Source organism: Ananas comosus, linkage group 10 (assembly GCF_001540865.1).
Source record: "Ananas comosus cultivar F153 linkage group 10, ASM154086v1, whole genome shotgun sequence".
NCBI lineage: Eukaryota > Viridiplantae > Streptophyta > Magnoliopsida > Poales > Bromeliaceae > Ananas > Ananas comosus.
In genome coordinates this window covers 6,386,886-6,399,524 of record NC_033630.1, presented here as the reverse complement: position 1 = coordinate 6,399,524, position 12,639 = coordinate 6,386,886, and the positions used below count along the sequence as shown (strand labels likewise).

Here is a 12,639-nt window from a genome sequence, read left to right as displayed (position 1 = left end):
TTTCATCACATAGTCAATAGACTTTTTTTTTCTTTTAGCTAACAATTGGCGCAAGTTTTGCCGTAAGGCCATCAAGTTTTTTTTTTAAAAAATTCCGTATCGTCATATATGTGATGCTCCTTTTTTAGCCAACAACTGGTGCAAGTGTTGGCCTAAGGCCATCAAGCTTGCCTATTCTTTAATTAAGTATCACCATAAGCTTGGACTTTCTCTAAATCCGTATCACAATTGCCAAACAAGCTATTTTGCATCATCACATATTGAATATTATTTTTTAAACCAACAATCGGCGCAAGTGTTGCCTCAAGCCCATGAAGCTTAGCCTTTTGTCAATTCCGTATCATCATTGCCTAGCAAATCATTTGAGGTCACAAAGAATCCACTTTTTTTATGCAGCTACTTTCACAATATTATAATTAACATTCGCTGAACTTGAGTGTTTATTGAGTGTTGCTCATAAGGTGAACTAATTTATATGAAGTTCAGTAACCAAAACGAACATAACTAAAGCAGCAAGATTTTACACCATTGCAATTTTTAAAGCAGAGCAAGAAGACTATAAAGAAATAGTAAGAACTAAACGACTTATCATTGCAGTTTTAAAGTAGGCCAAGACAACTATAAAGAAATAGTAAGAAATAAACAAAATCAAGTAATATTAGTAAAATAACAATATATGAATACTCACTCTCAAACAAGGACAGGAATAGTAACCCAAAGCAAAACCAAACAAAGTACAGCGAAATATCTGAGGAGGGCAAAACTTCAAGAGAGAAATAAAAAACAAACAAATATTTACAAAATCGGTTGCTTACAACCTATCTGTGAATCGCCAACATCGTTCAAGGGAACATATATATCTTTTTTTTTGTGGGAAAACACGCGAAAACAAAAAAGGCTCAGTTAAGTAGATTCAGCAGCACCGCACATAAGCAAATGGCAGTGCGATGAACAGCAGATCACTGCAGGGAGGGGAAGTGCAGATCATTGAAGGACCAGAACGCTAAGGAAATGAATGCATAGTAATAGATCAACAATAGATTAACATCGGAGATAGATATGCGTAATCACAAAGAATAACAGGTGCAGGAAGCGGTTGCCTATAAATAGGCCGTCCAAACTTCCATCCTTCGTAAGAAATGTTTTCTACACCTCCCTCTACTTATCATCATAGCCTTAAAGAAGAGCAAGAAATCAGTAAAGAAACAGCCAGAAATAATCCAAATCAAGTAATATTAGTATAATAACAATGTATCAACACCCAATCTCAAACAAAGGTACGCATAGTAACCTTAAGTATAACCAAACCAAGCACATAGAAATATCTAGAGTAGGAAAACTTTACTACAGTCAAATTAATAACAAATAAATATTCACAAAACTTGTTAAAGGGAGCTAGTATTTAATAAACTAATTAAGTCAGAATTGTACCAACTGTCACGCCCCGGATTACACGTTCCCCGGGCACGCCGACAAATCCGCCGTATACAAAGAAATTTTCCCTGTATACGAAGCGATAGCTGTACCTGTAAATCAAACACTACTACGAACAGTAGTAGAGAGCTGCTAGAGAAAACAGAAGCTAAATAAAACGGAGTTTCATATACATAGTTCAGATCCAAAATACAGAGCTACTCGCACTGGCGAGTTAAGTCAACTATGTACATAAACTCGAACCAAAATATCTACCTGCAGTAGGGCACCTCTAGCTCAGCACGTCGGGTAGGGCTCTAACTCGCGACGCCCTTGCCTCGATCCTGATCCACGGACGGTGCAGCAGCCGGAACCTGTGGCTCTGCAAAAACATAGGTAACAACTGGGCGTGAGAACTACTGTAAAAACAAGTAGTCCTCAGTGGGTACCGCCCAAAACAACATCGGTCACCCACTAAGTCTACAGAAGGGAGCAAGGATAGAAGGAAAGCAGGAAGCATACTCTACCGCTATCATCCACTACACTATCATGCTCTACACTAACCAACTGTAGGAAATGTCAAATCTGACCCAATCCAATCGGGACTGTAAGCATACCCGTCCCCGGGACTGTGAATACACCCGTCCCTGCCCCGTTGCGACTATCCAGCTCTATCCACACTAACTGGTCCGTGGAAGCAAGTCCAACTGCAATGACGACACAACGCAAAAGCCACAAGCCTAACTCCGGAGTGGCACTCGTGGGCGCTACCCAACGAGTATGCAGCGTATCTCTGTCGAGCTCAATCAGGCTCCCAACTAGCCATAGTCAAGTAATCGACTCAAATGATCTAACAACCAATAGTAACGTCCCTCGGCACATCTGACAGCCAAAAGCGATACGGTCCACCGTCAACTCTGACGGCACCCAACAGTCCGAAACGACCTGAACGACCCTGTCAAAATCCACTCGGCGAACCAGCAAGGAGTAAATACATTCTAAACTATCTGGGGTACTCGTCTCGAAGAAACTGCGACAGTACAATTTTCTAACGGCTCCTAGAGCTAAATCAGGTAGTTAAAACTGGTGACAGGTCCAAATCGCAGGTTTTCTCCTAATTCAATTTTCAAGTCCAACATGTATAATCTAATTAATTATAAAGCATGCTCAAAATTCAGTTCTCACATTCTAGCACATAATCCATGAATTTGAGCTAAACTAGATTACCAAAAATTCATATCTATACATGTCGACGATTATGAACTTAGGAGTCGAAACCGATGTAACCCACCTCGCACGCTAATCCCAGGCAGCGGAACACTCCCCTCAGCTGCGACACCACCTGCTGGGTTGACTGAAAGCGTCCGATTCTCGCAATCGAGCTAACTCCAAGCTAAACAATTAAGGATCCTCAATTCAGTCCAGAAATTCACAGCAGCTGAGTAGAAACGGGATTCGACCAAGCTAACCTTCACCAAATCTGGCAAATGAGGGCTTCGTGGATTCCTCTCGAAGTCCCGAATCCAACGAACCAAGCCTCGTCGCGATCCGACGCTCCTACGCGGAGAACGAGCTGAAATACGAACAGTCGACGGCAGATTTCAGCAAAACAGCTACAAACCGAGTAGAAATAGTAATACTTGCCCAAAATCCAGAAAAGACGCCGAATCACCCACCTCGACAGCGTCGAACCTCGGCGCGACGTCAAGAACAATGAAGACGCTGCTTCGCCCGGCCTCCTCGCAAAGCTCCGGCAGCAAGTGCGCTCGAACAGCTCGCGGCGCGACGTCGGCGACGAAATCCCCAACCGGGCTTCTTCCCTACCTTCAACCGAGAGAGAGAGAGAGAGATGGTGAAGAGCAACAGGAAGCCCCCTCTCTCTCTCTACACGAAGCTATATAGAGAGAGAGAAGAAATCGTTACAAACGAGGTAGAAAATTACGGATTTAGCCCTTACCAACTCCCTTGTACCGGTACACGGATTGCTGTACCGGTACAAGGCCAAACCCGAGAGCAACTGAGTTCTGTCGCACGCTCTGTACCGGTACAAATGGACCCTTGTACCGGTACAGCAAGCGACTTTCCATGATGGTTGTACCGGTACAGCACAAACCTTGTACCGGTACAGCAGAGTAAAAATCCTGCAATTTTGCAGATTTTCACACAGAATGCTGCCCTCGCGTCGCACGGAGTCCGTTTCGCGTCTATTTGACGCCAACGCGACTCGGGCTTGTCTCGACACTCTCCAGAGCTGTCGACAAGTCCCCACTGACAGAAACCGGGGTCTCACACCAACAATAGTATGATTCATATTATAATTATGCATGGGAAAAGTAGAGGACACAGTTAAGGAGGACAGGGGAAAAACTACCCATAAGCATAAAGCAGGAGTAGGAACAACAGTGAACCAAACAAAGAGAAAGCGTGTAGGGGCAAAGAATGCAACAATGATAGGGAATAGGTTGGCAAACAGTAGATCACCATTGAAGGGAAATGTGCGCAAACACTGAGGGTCACAATCGAAGGAAGCGGGTGCCTATGAGTACGACGCCCAAACTTCCACTTCGCCCAAACCTCAAGACGTTCGAAGCCAATACTTGCGACACTTTCCTCAACCTAGCATCATAGGCTGAAAGAGAAGCAAGAAAGTTAGAAAGCAAAAAGAAGGGGAAAACGGAAGAAAGTGACGTCAGTAAAACAACAATATACTGAAGCAACGGAGAAGTAGAGCATATGCTAAACAAAAGATGCAAAAGAAATATATATTTTTTTGGGAAAATCATAGCAAGGAAAAGAGAAAAGGGAAAAGAAAGTAAGCTATGCCAGGAAAGTATGAAGCATTTTCTATGATCTTTTTTTGATGCAAAATCATCGCCGCCTCTTTCACCCAATTATACCATCTTAAACATGAGATTAATAAATAAGGTGCCAACAAGAGGAGGGACAATAAAAACCATAGGAAAGACATAACTCCTAAGTAAACTATTTAAAAATGTGAGCAAGGTGGAGCTGAAAAATACGATGGGAACAAAGTAGAGGAGGACAAATTAGCAGGGAAATTCATCAAATGAAAAAGAAAGGGAAAAACCAGCATACAAAATAGGTACAAAGTAGAAGAGGATAAATTATCAGAAAATTCATCAAAGGAAAAAAGAGGGTAAAAGCTATTAAAGTGTAAGGGGAGCCATTCCTGTAGGCAAAGATGGCAAAAGGAAGTAAGAAATAAACAGTCCATATATATAAACATAAAGAGAGAGGGAAAAGCATGAAAATTGTATAAAGCTCCTTTGTATGGCTTCTAACCTTGGAAGAAAACAGGGAAAATTGTTTTTGGACAGTCTTAGTCTAAGCTTAAAAGATTTTTATATTCCAAAGGTTGTCATATAGGGAGTTTAGAAAGAACTCATACATCCTTGACAAAACAAGATACACCCAGAACCAGTTTGTGGAAATGCGGGGAAAAACTGTTTTTGGATAATCTTAGTATTAGCTTAAAAAATTTTCATATTCCAAAGGCCGTCATATAGAGAGTTGAAAAAAGCATTCAGAGAAACTCATACATCCTTGACAAAACAAGATACACCCAGAACCAATTTGTGGAAATGCAAGTTGAAAACCATCCCAAAAGCATTAAGCAGCCAATCGCGGAGTTCATCGCGTATAAAGCTGCTTTGTATGGCTTCTAAAGAGCCTCCGGTAGCTTCTTCCTTGGGTAAAAATTGTAAAAACTGTGTTTGGATGACGCTTCTTCTTTGGGAAAAAATTGTAAAAACTGATTTTGGATGATCTTAGTATTAGCTTAAAAGATTTTCATATTCTAAAGGTTGTCATATAGGGAGTTCAGAAAAGCACTCAGAGGAATTCAATGCAGAATTGTACTCCAAAGGCTGTCATATAGAGAGTTAAAAAAAGCATTCAAAGAAACTCATACATCCTTGAACTTTTCCACGAAGGAAAGTTTTATTCAGGTCAATTGGTTAAGGACTGTTTTCCAAGCTTTTTTCAATAGGTTTTCTACTGGTGGAGATAAGCATCCTTTTGTGGAAATGCAAGTTGAAAACCATCCCAAAAGCATCAAGCAGCCAATTGCGGAGTTCATCGCATATAAAGCTGCTTTGTATGGCTTCTAAAGAGCCTCCGGTAGCTTCTTCCTTGGGAAAAAATTGTAAAAACTGTTTTTGGATAACGCTTCTTCCTTGGAAAAAAATTGTAAAAACTGATTTTGGATGATCTTAGTATTAGCTTAAAAGATTTTCATATTCTAAAGTCTGTTATATAGGGAGTTCAGAAAAGCATTCAGAGGAACTCAACGCAGAATTGTACTCCAAAGGCTGTCATATAGGGAGTTCAAAAAAGCATTCAAAGAAACTCATACATCCTTGACAAAACAAGATACACCCAGAACCAGTTTGTGGAAATAAGTTGAAAACTATCCCAAAAGCATCAAACAGCCAATTGCGGAGTTCATCGCGAAGTTCTCTTCTCTGGACTATTTGACGTATTCAAAAAGTGATTCAGCTATTGCTAAAGTTCTCCAACAGTTTTTTTTTTTTGGGCCAACAACTTTTCCACGAAGGTTTTATTCAGGTCAATTGGTTGAGGACTGTTTTCCAAGCTTTTTTAAATAGGTTTTCTACTGGTGGAGATAAGCATCCTTGTAGTGAAACCACAGTCAGAGTCAGAGATTAGCATCCTTGTAACGAAACCACCATGGCATTTAGAGATCGCAACATATATATTTGTATAGAAATCCCCACAATTCAACTGCCCCAAAAGTTAAACGGTAATAAAACCTCCCCAATTCGACCCACAGATCCAAATTTACATCAAATTTCAACTTGAAGATGTAAACACACGTAGAGATCGCGCAAAGTAAACCTCCCCAATCCGACTCACAAATCCAAATTTGCATCCAAATTTCAACCTGAGGAGGAGGATTTAAACACGCGTAGAGTTCGCGCAAAGTATTCCCGATACCAGCTCAATCTGAATCATGTAGTATCGAGAAAGCTTATACAAACAAAATCTTAATTGCTTTTTTTTTGAATTTTAAACCTGCTGCTACTAAAGAAATATAAGAAACATTATTGTTTTCTTTGGCGGAAAACATGCGGAGGGAAAAAAGCCACCTGGGGATTCCAAAATTTTTAATTTTTGTTCACCAACCGATGCCAAAACCAAGGCTGCAGGCAAGAGTTTTTTAAGACTAAACCATAAAAGCATGGCGCAAAGTAACCAAGTTTTTGTAGAACAAGCCCTCTTCCCCAAAATAAGCGTGCTCCACAATAAACCTGGACTTTTTTTACGCACCCAAGCCCAGGAAAAAAACTGATGGGAAAAAAAAGCAAATCTATAAACCAGCACCAGTAATAAACGCGTCCGAAAGATTTCGGGTAAAGAGAAAAAATAGCCAATTCAGGCGAGAACAATAGCCCACTTAATCTCCAAAACATTGTAGCGGTTCAAATATTAAGTAACCACCCAATTCATGTAAGAAGCAGGTAAGCAAGAACTATGCCAAATAGTTTGATAAATTAGACTGTAATGGGACATGAAAATGGGTGGTTTGAGTAACAAAAGAAATAATCCAAACAATCTCACACTAAAAAAGCATAAAAAAGTAAAGATTAGCTATGCAGATTGGGCAACACTACTCATAAGCACAGAGTAGTAGTAGGGAAAGCAAATAACAGTCTCTGGTAATTATGCAGCATTGCTAATTAATAATATATGCCTCCTACTCGCCTGCACTAGCAAGCGAGTTACTATTTATGGGCAATTACTAATCAATAAAACACTTATTAGTGTGTTTACTCAATTAATAACTATATAATTAGCTAACCTATTCCATTCCAGTTATTGATTTTATGTCTCAGGCTACAAAGAACTACCAAATTAAGAAGCATTTTTGCAACATGGACTCAAGCAAAGCAAGATGAACATAAGGAGAACAAGAAAAAGGATGCAAAAGCTCCAATTTTCATCCAACAGGGGGTAAATAAAAACTATATTTTGTAAGGTGTGCTCTAAGAAAGATGATTCATATAGATTATAATGAGGCTAAGCTATAAACAATAGGAAAGATGATTCATATAGGTTATAATGATTGAAACCTTTATAACTGATGTTTTGACCAAATTTTCAGTTTGCATATTTTTTGAGGATCCTGTTGGCTATTTTTACAGTCTGCATATTCTTTTGAGGATTCTTTGGATTCTGTTTCTTTTTTCATTTGTCATGGTCTATTATAGTTTTCTTATTGAGTAGAATAGAACCGTCTTGAAGATTTTGTTCCCGTGCTCATACTCTATAAAAGAAATTTGAAAAAAAGAATCTAAATTAAACCCAAATTCTTTCTCTAAAGTGAATTAAAAAGGAAGGCCTTACGTCCTGGAACGCAAAAAAGCGAAAATAAATGCATACAACCACCTATAAATCATCATAATTTTCTATACTTTCCTCAGCTTGCCATCAGTGCCTCACAAAAGAACCGGAAAATAGAAAGTGACAGTACGAAAAATATTCTTCAAAAAAGCAGGAAATAAATTAGATGGTTCTATTACGCTCAATGAAAATACCATAATAGACTATGCTGAATGAATGAAAAAATATAATCCAAAGAATCGCCAACAGAATATGCATGCAAAAAAAATCCGAGGAAGAATTCAATTCGAATGCCGACAGAAAAACAAAGAAAAGTATTTACAAAGGCAATGAGTAGGGAACAATCCAAACAGTTGTATAAATTCTGTTGTAAAACCAATTTAAAGAATCACCCAAAAAGGGAACAAAAAGGTAATGCTCAGTTAAGTAGAATCGGCAACATTGTTCATAAGTACTCGGCAAGATTGGTCATAAGGATTGGGTAGTAGTAGGAGCAATAGATTACCGTAGGAGGCAAATGTGCGCACCCGCCAAGGATAAGAATGGTAGGAAGTGGTTCCTGAGCAATAAATTACCGCCGTAGGAAAATGCGTGCAATCAGCAAGGGTAAGACAATATGAAGCGGCTGCCTATGAGTAGGCCATCCAAACTTCCACTTGTTCGAAGTAAACATTTTCCACACTTTTGTGGTTGCCGAGCAATAAATTACCGTTAGAGGGAAATGCGCGCGACCACCAAGGCTAAGACAATATGAAGCAGTTGCCTATTAGTAGGCCATCCAAACCTCAACTTGTTCGAAGCAAATATTTTATGCACTTCCCTCAACTTATCATCATCGCCTCAAAGAAGAGCTAGAAAAAAGAAAGAAACAGGAAGGAAAATATTCTCCAACAAAACAGGGAATAAATTTTTAGCAGGAAAACAAAATCTTCAAGATGGTTCTATTATGCTCAATGAAAATACTATAATAGACCATGATAAATGAATAAAAAATAAAATCCACAGAATCGCCAAAAGAATATGCAGATTGAAAATTTAGCCAAAACATCAGTTATGTAAGTTTAAATCATTATAATCTATACGAATCATCTTTCGTAGAGCAAAAATTTGCAAGAATTTTGTGGGATGGATGTAGCAGAACTCAAGCTATCATCTAAAACGAAATTCTTTATGAAGCAAAAGTACAAAATCACATGTTGATAGAGATTAAAAGCAATTTCAAACCCTAGTTGGTGGACAAAGAACTTAATCTGCAGCCTTCTCAAAAGGAATGGTTAGAAAATAGCTGTCTCAAAATCACCATCATAGAAAGCACAATCATCAGATTAGCTGTAGCAACCAAAGTATAGAAAGCACCAATTAACATAGTTTGAAGTGACAGATGGAGGCTTCAAGTTTTATCTAATTTGCTAGTAACAAAATCAAGAATTAAAGAAGGTTGATTCTTACGTCCACTCAAATAAGTTCGTATTGTCAATTAAGAAAATGCTAGAACAAATGTAAATTCACACAATTGTTACATGTTTTTTTTTACATACTTTATTTTTCCCAGCAGTAATCTTAATAGGTAGAGCGCTTACCAAAGAAAGAGAAAAAAACAAAACTCTTGATTCAGCCCAAAGCAAGAACCAGAACAGCAAGAAGTGACCACCGAGTAGTACATTACCAGTGGAGGCAACACGTGCAATGCTCAGGAATAAGAACAGCAAGAAGTGACTACCGAGTAGTAGATTACCAGCGGAGGCAAAGGTGTGTAACTACTAAGAGCAAGAACAGTAAGAAGCGGTTGCCTATGAGGATGCCGTCCAAATTTCCACTCATTCAAAAGTAACATTTCCCGCACTCCCCTCTACTTATCATCACAGCCTTTTAATAGAATAGGAAAATCGGGTAGAACAGTAAGGGAAAATGAAACCAAGTAATATTAGTACAATCCAAGGCCTTTCTCTAATACATGACTAATTCTAGGATAACATGTAAGCCTAGGAGCAAAAATGAATTCCAAAATGTGCTTTACTTCACCTCATAGAGAGATAGCAAAATAAGGGAATGCGCAAACTTGGATATGAGAATTGGTCAAAAGTGTTTGTAAGACTGCAATTTTTATAGATACTTACATGAAGAAAATGTGCATTTAAGGAGGTAAAACAAATTCTCTAAAAAAAAAATAGAGGTAAAACAAACCCATACATAATATACATGTTCGGAAGCTCTGGCAATGCAAAAAAAGGTCAATTCAAGTAGGAGAAAAAATTTTGTAACCTCCATAGGCACATGTTGAACCAAAACAAATAATGAGTAGAAAACCCAAATCCTCAATTGGAGTAAATTAATCAAAATGCAGGGAAAAAGGTTAAGAGTGGGAAATTCTAGGAAACAAATCCAGCAAGCATAATGTTTTTTCCAAACCAGCTGAAGAATTCATACAAAATACATAAAAAACTCAATAAGCTATCGAGGAAAAGGAATCGGTGTAGGGAATAAGTTCAATCTTAACACAGAAGGGAATAAATGCAGTCTCTAGCTTTAGTTCCTAACCAAACGCAGCCCAGATTTCTGACCCAAACTAAGTAAGAACTTAATATTTATATTGGTGCCTCTAACTACAGATGCAAAGAACTTCGATTGATTGCATAACATCAAGTATAAGTGTGGTGACAAACTTCAATTGATTTTGGAGCTTTAATTTAACAGGATGTTCTGTGTAAGTAAGCTTTCCTTTTATGCCAAATAATCTAAGGGATATTCTATTTCACAAACGTTTCCAGATATAGGTTGAGGAAGGAAGAGCGCAAACCAAGAGCTGGTTGCTGAGAAAATAGGGCACCCAAAACTGTGAAAAGAATAGAAGCAAGAAAAATGGACAACACAGCAGCAAGGGAAAGGGCAGAAGAGGAACGGCACAAAAATCAATGCTTTGTAATTCAGCTCATGCACTGATCTTGTAATTCTGCTTATGCACCGCAAACAATAGTCAAAAGTCTCAAGGGCATACAGGCGCACATGCACACANAGCAAGGGAAAGGGCAGAAGAGGAACGGCACAAAAATCAATGCTTTGTAATTCAGCTCATGCACTGATCTTGTAATTCTGCTTATGCACCGCAAACAATAGTCAAAAGTCTCAAGGGCATACAGGCGCACATGCACACACACACACATATAAAGAGAGGCATATTGTAATTCAGCAATAAAAACATAGGTAAAAAAGAGAAATATGTTATATTTCTTTGTGCTCATGTAAAAAAAGAGCCATCGAGAGCGACGAAAGCAATCAAAACATAGGCAACAATAAAAATACAGGGAATATGTAGAGAAAATTGTTTCTAAAAAGGGTATAGAGGCTCAGACTTTATTTATATCGAATGGTAAGATATAGCGCGAAGAAGGGCCACAAGAGCATCAGAAACTATTTTTGTTGCATCCGCTCCAGGAAACCCTAGCTTGCTTCAGCTCGAGCTCGGTTCCATAGCAAGCAAAACAGTTTGTTCCAATCTTTTTCTAGGTTTTATTCAGCTAAGAGACAGCAATTCCTATGGCGAAGGCTTAAGTTATCGGCTGAAGCAGTGCCAATGGGAATCAAGAGTTGGTTGCCTACAAATGAGGCCATCCAAAACTTTCTACCACTTTTCTCCAACAGAAGCAAAGCCTTAAAGGAAATGGAGAGGATACAACGAAAATATCTTAGTTTTTTTTTATATATCATCACAGCCTCGGTAAGGGAAAAAAAATGGAGGAAATAGGCCAATCGTCTAGAAACCAGGGGCATCGAGGCCTCATAGTTCTTTTTTTATATATATATATATATCATCACAGCCTCAGAGAGGGGTAAAAAAACAAAAAAGGTAAATATGGAGAAGGCAACACCCTGAACAAAACCAATTAAACCTTCAGCCTGGGAGTCGGTAAGGGGAAAAAAATGGAGGACATAGGCCAATCGTCTAGAAACCAGGGGCATCGAGGCCTCATAGTTCTTTATATATATATATATATATATCATCACAGCCTCAGAGAGGGGTAAAAAAATAAAAAAAGGTAAATATGGAGAAGGCAAAACCCTGAACAAAACGGATTAAACCTTCAGCCTGGGAGTTAGAAAACATCAAATATAAGAACAACCAAGGAAGAATGCAAAAGTGAAGAGCGCTAAAAAAAATTAAACTCTAAATAGCTGCCTAGAAGTGCCTTCAGAGAATAAAGATGAAATGAGAGGGTGGGTTAGGTGATGACAGTAGGCACCGGCAAAGAGTTATCGACGACACTGCACCCCACTGCTGAGTCATGAAACTGGGCTTAACATGCTAGGCAATGTGCCAGAGCATCAACACATATAATAAAAGGAAAATAAAAGGACAACTCTAAATTGGTCACGCACGGCCTCCCAATAAATAAATCAAAACCCATAACAGAACTGATTAATACCGGTGTAAGCAAACAGAAACTGCTGCAAGCAACTTAAAGGAAACCGGGTAAAACAAAAAGGTGAGGAAAAAAAAACAGGAACAGACAAGGCTGTTCGAGGACGTTGAGAGGTATTAACCAGAGAAGCAGAAGCGAAGGTATTAAGCAGAGAAGCAGAAGCGAGGAGGGGAAAAAACAGAAGCAAGGAGAATAGATAACACAACAGCAAGGAAAATGTCCGAAGAGCCCTGTACTCAAATTCATTTCTCTATAGTTCATTGCATGGGAGAAATTTGGGAATCTGTTAAGGCGTCCAAAACAATAGCCTTCAGCTCATGCAGAAGAACATATATATTTCAAAATTGATGCACACACGCACACATAAATGATACACATCTTTGGGAATTAGAAGTAACGATATAAATGCTTGGAAATTCTTTGA

At 38.8% G+C, this 12,639-nt stretch overlaps 1 long non-coding RNA gene across 1 annotated transcript; it reads right to left on the bottom strand.

The window, feature by feature from the left end:
- LOC109716119 lies at positions 1,760-2,907 on the bottom strand. The gene is made up of 3 exons (XR_002217840.1): positions 2,883-2,907; positions 2,705-2,806; positions 1,760-1,795 (listed from the first exon to the last, which is right to left on the bottom strand). It is a non-coding gene; the product is annotated as an uncharacterized LOC109716119 (long non-coding RNA).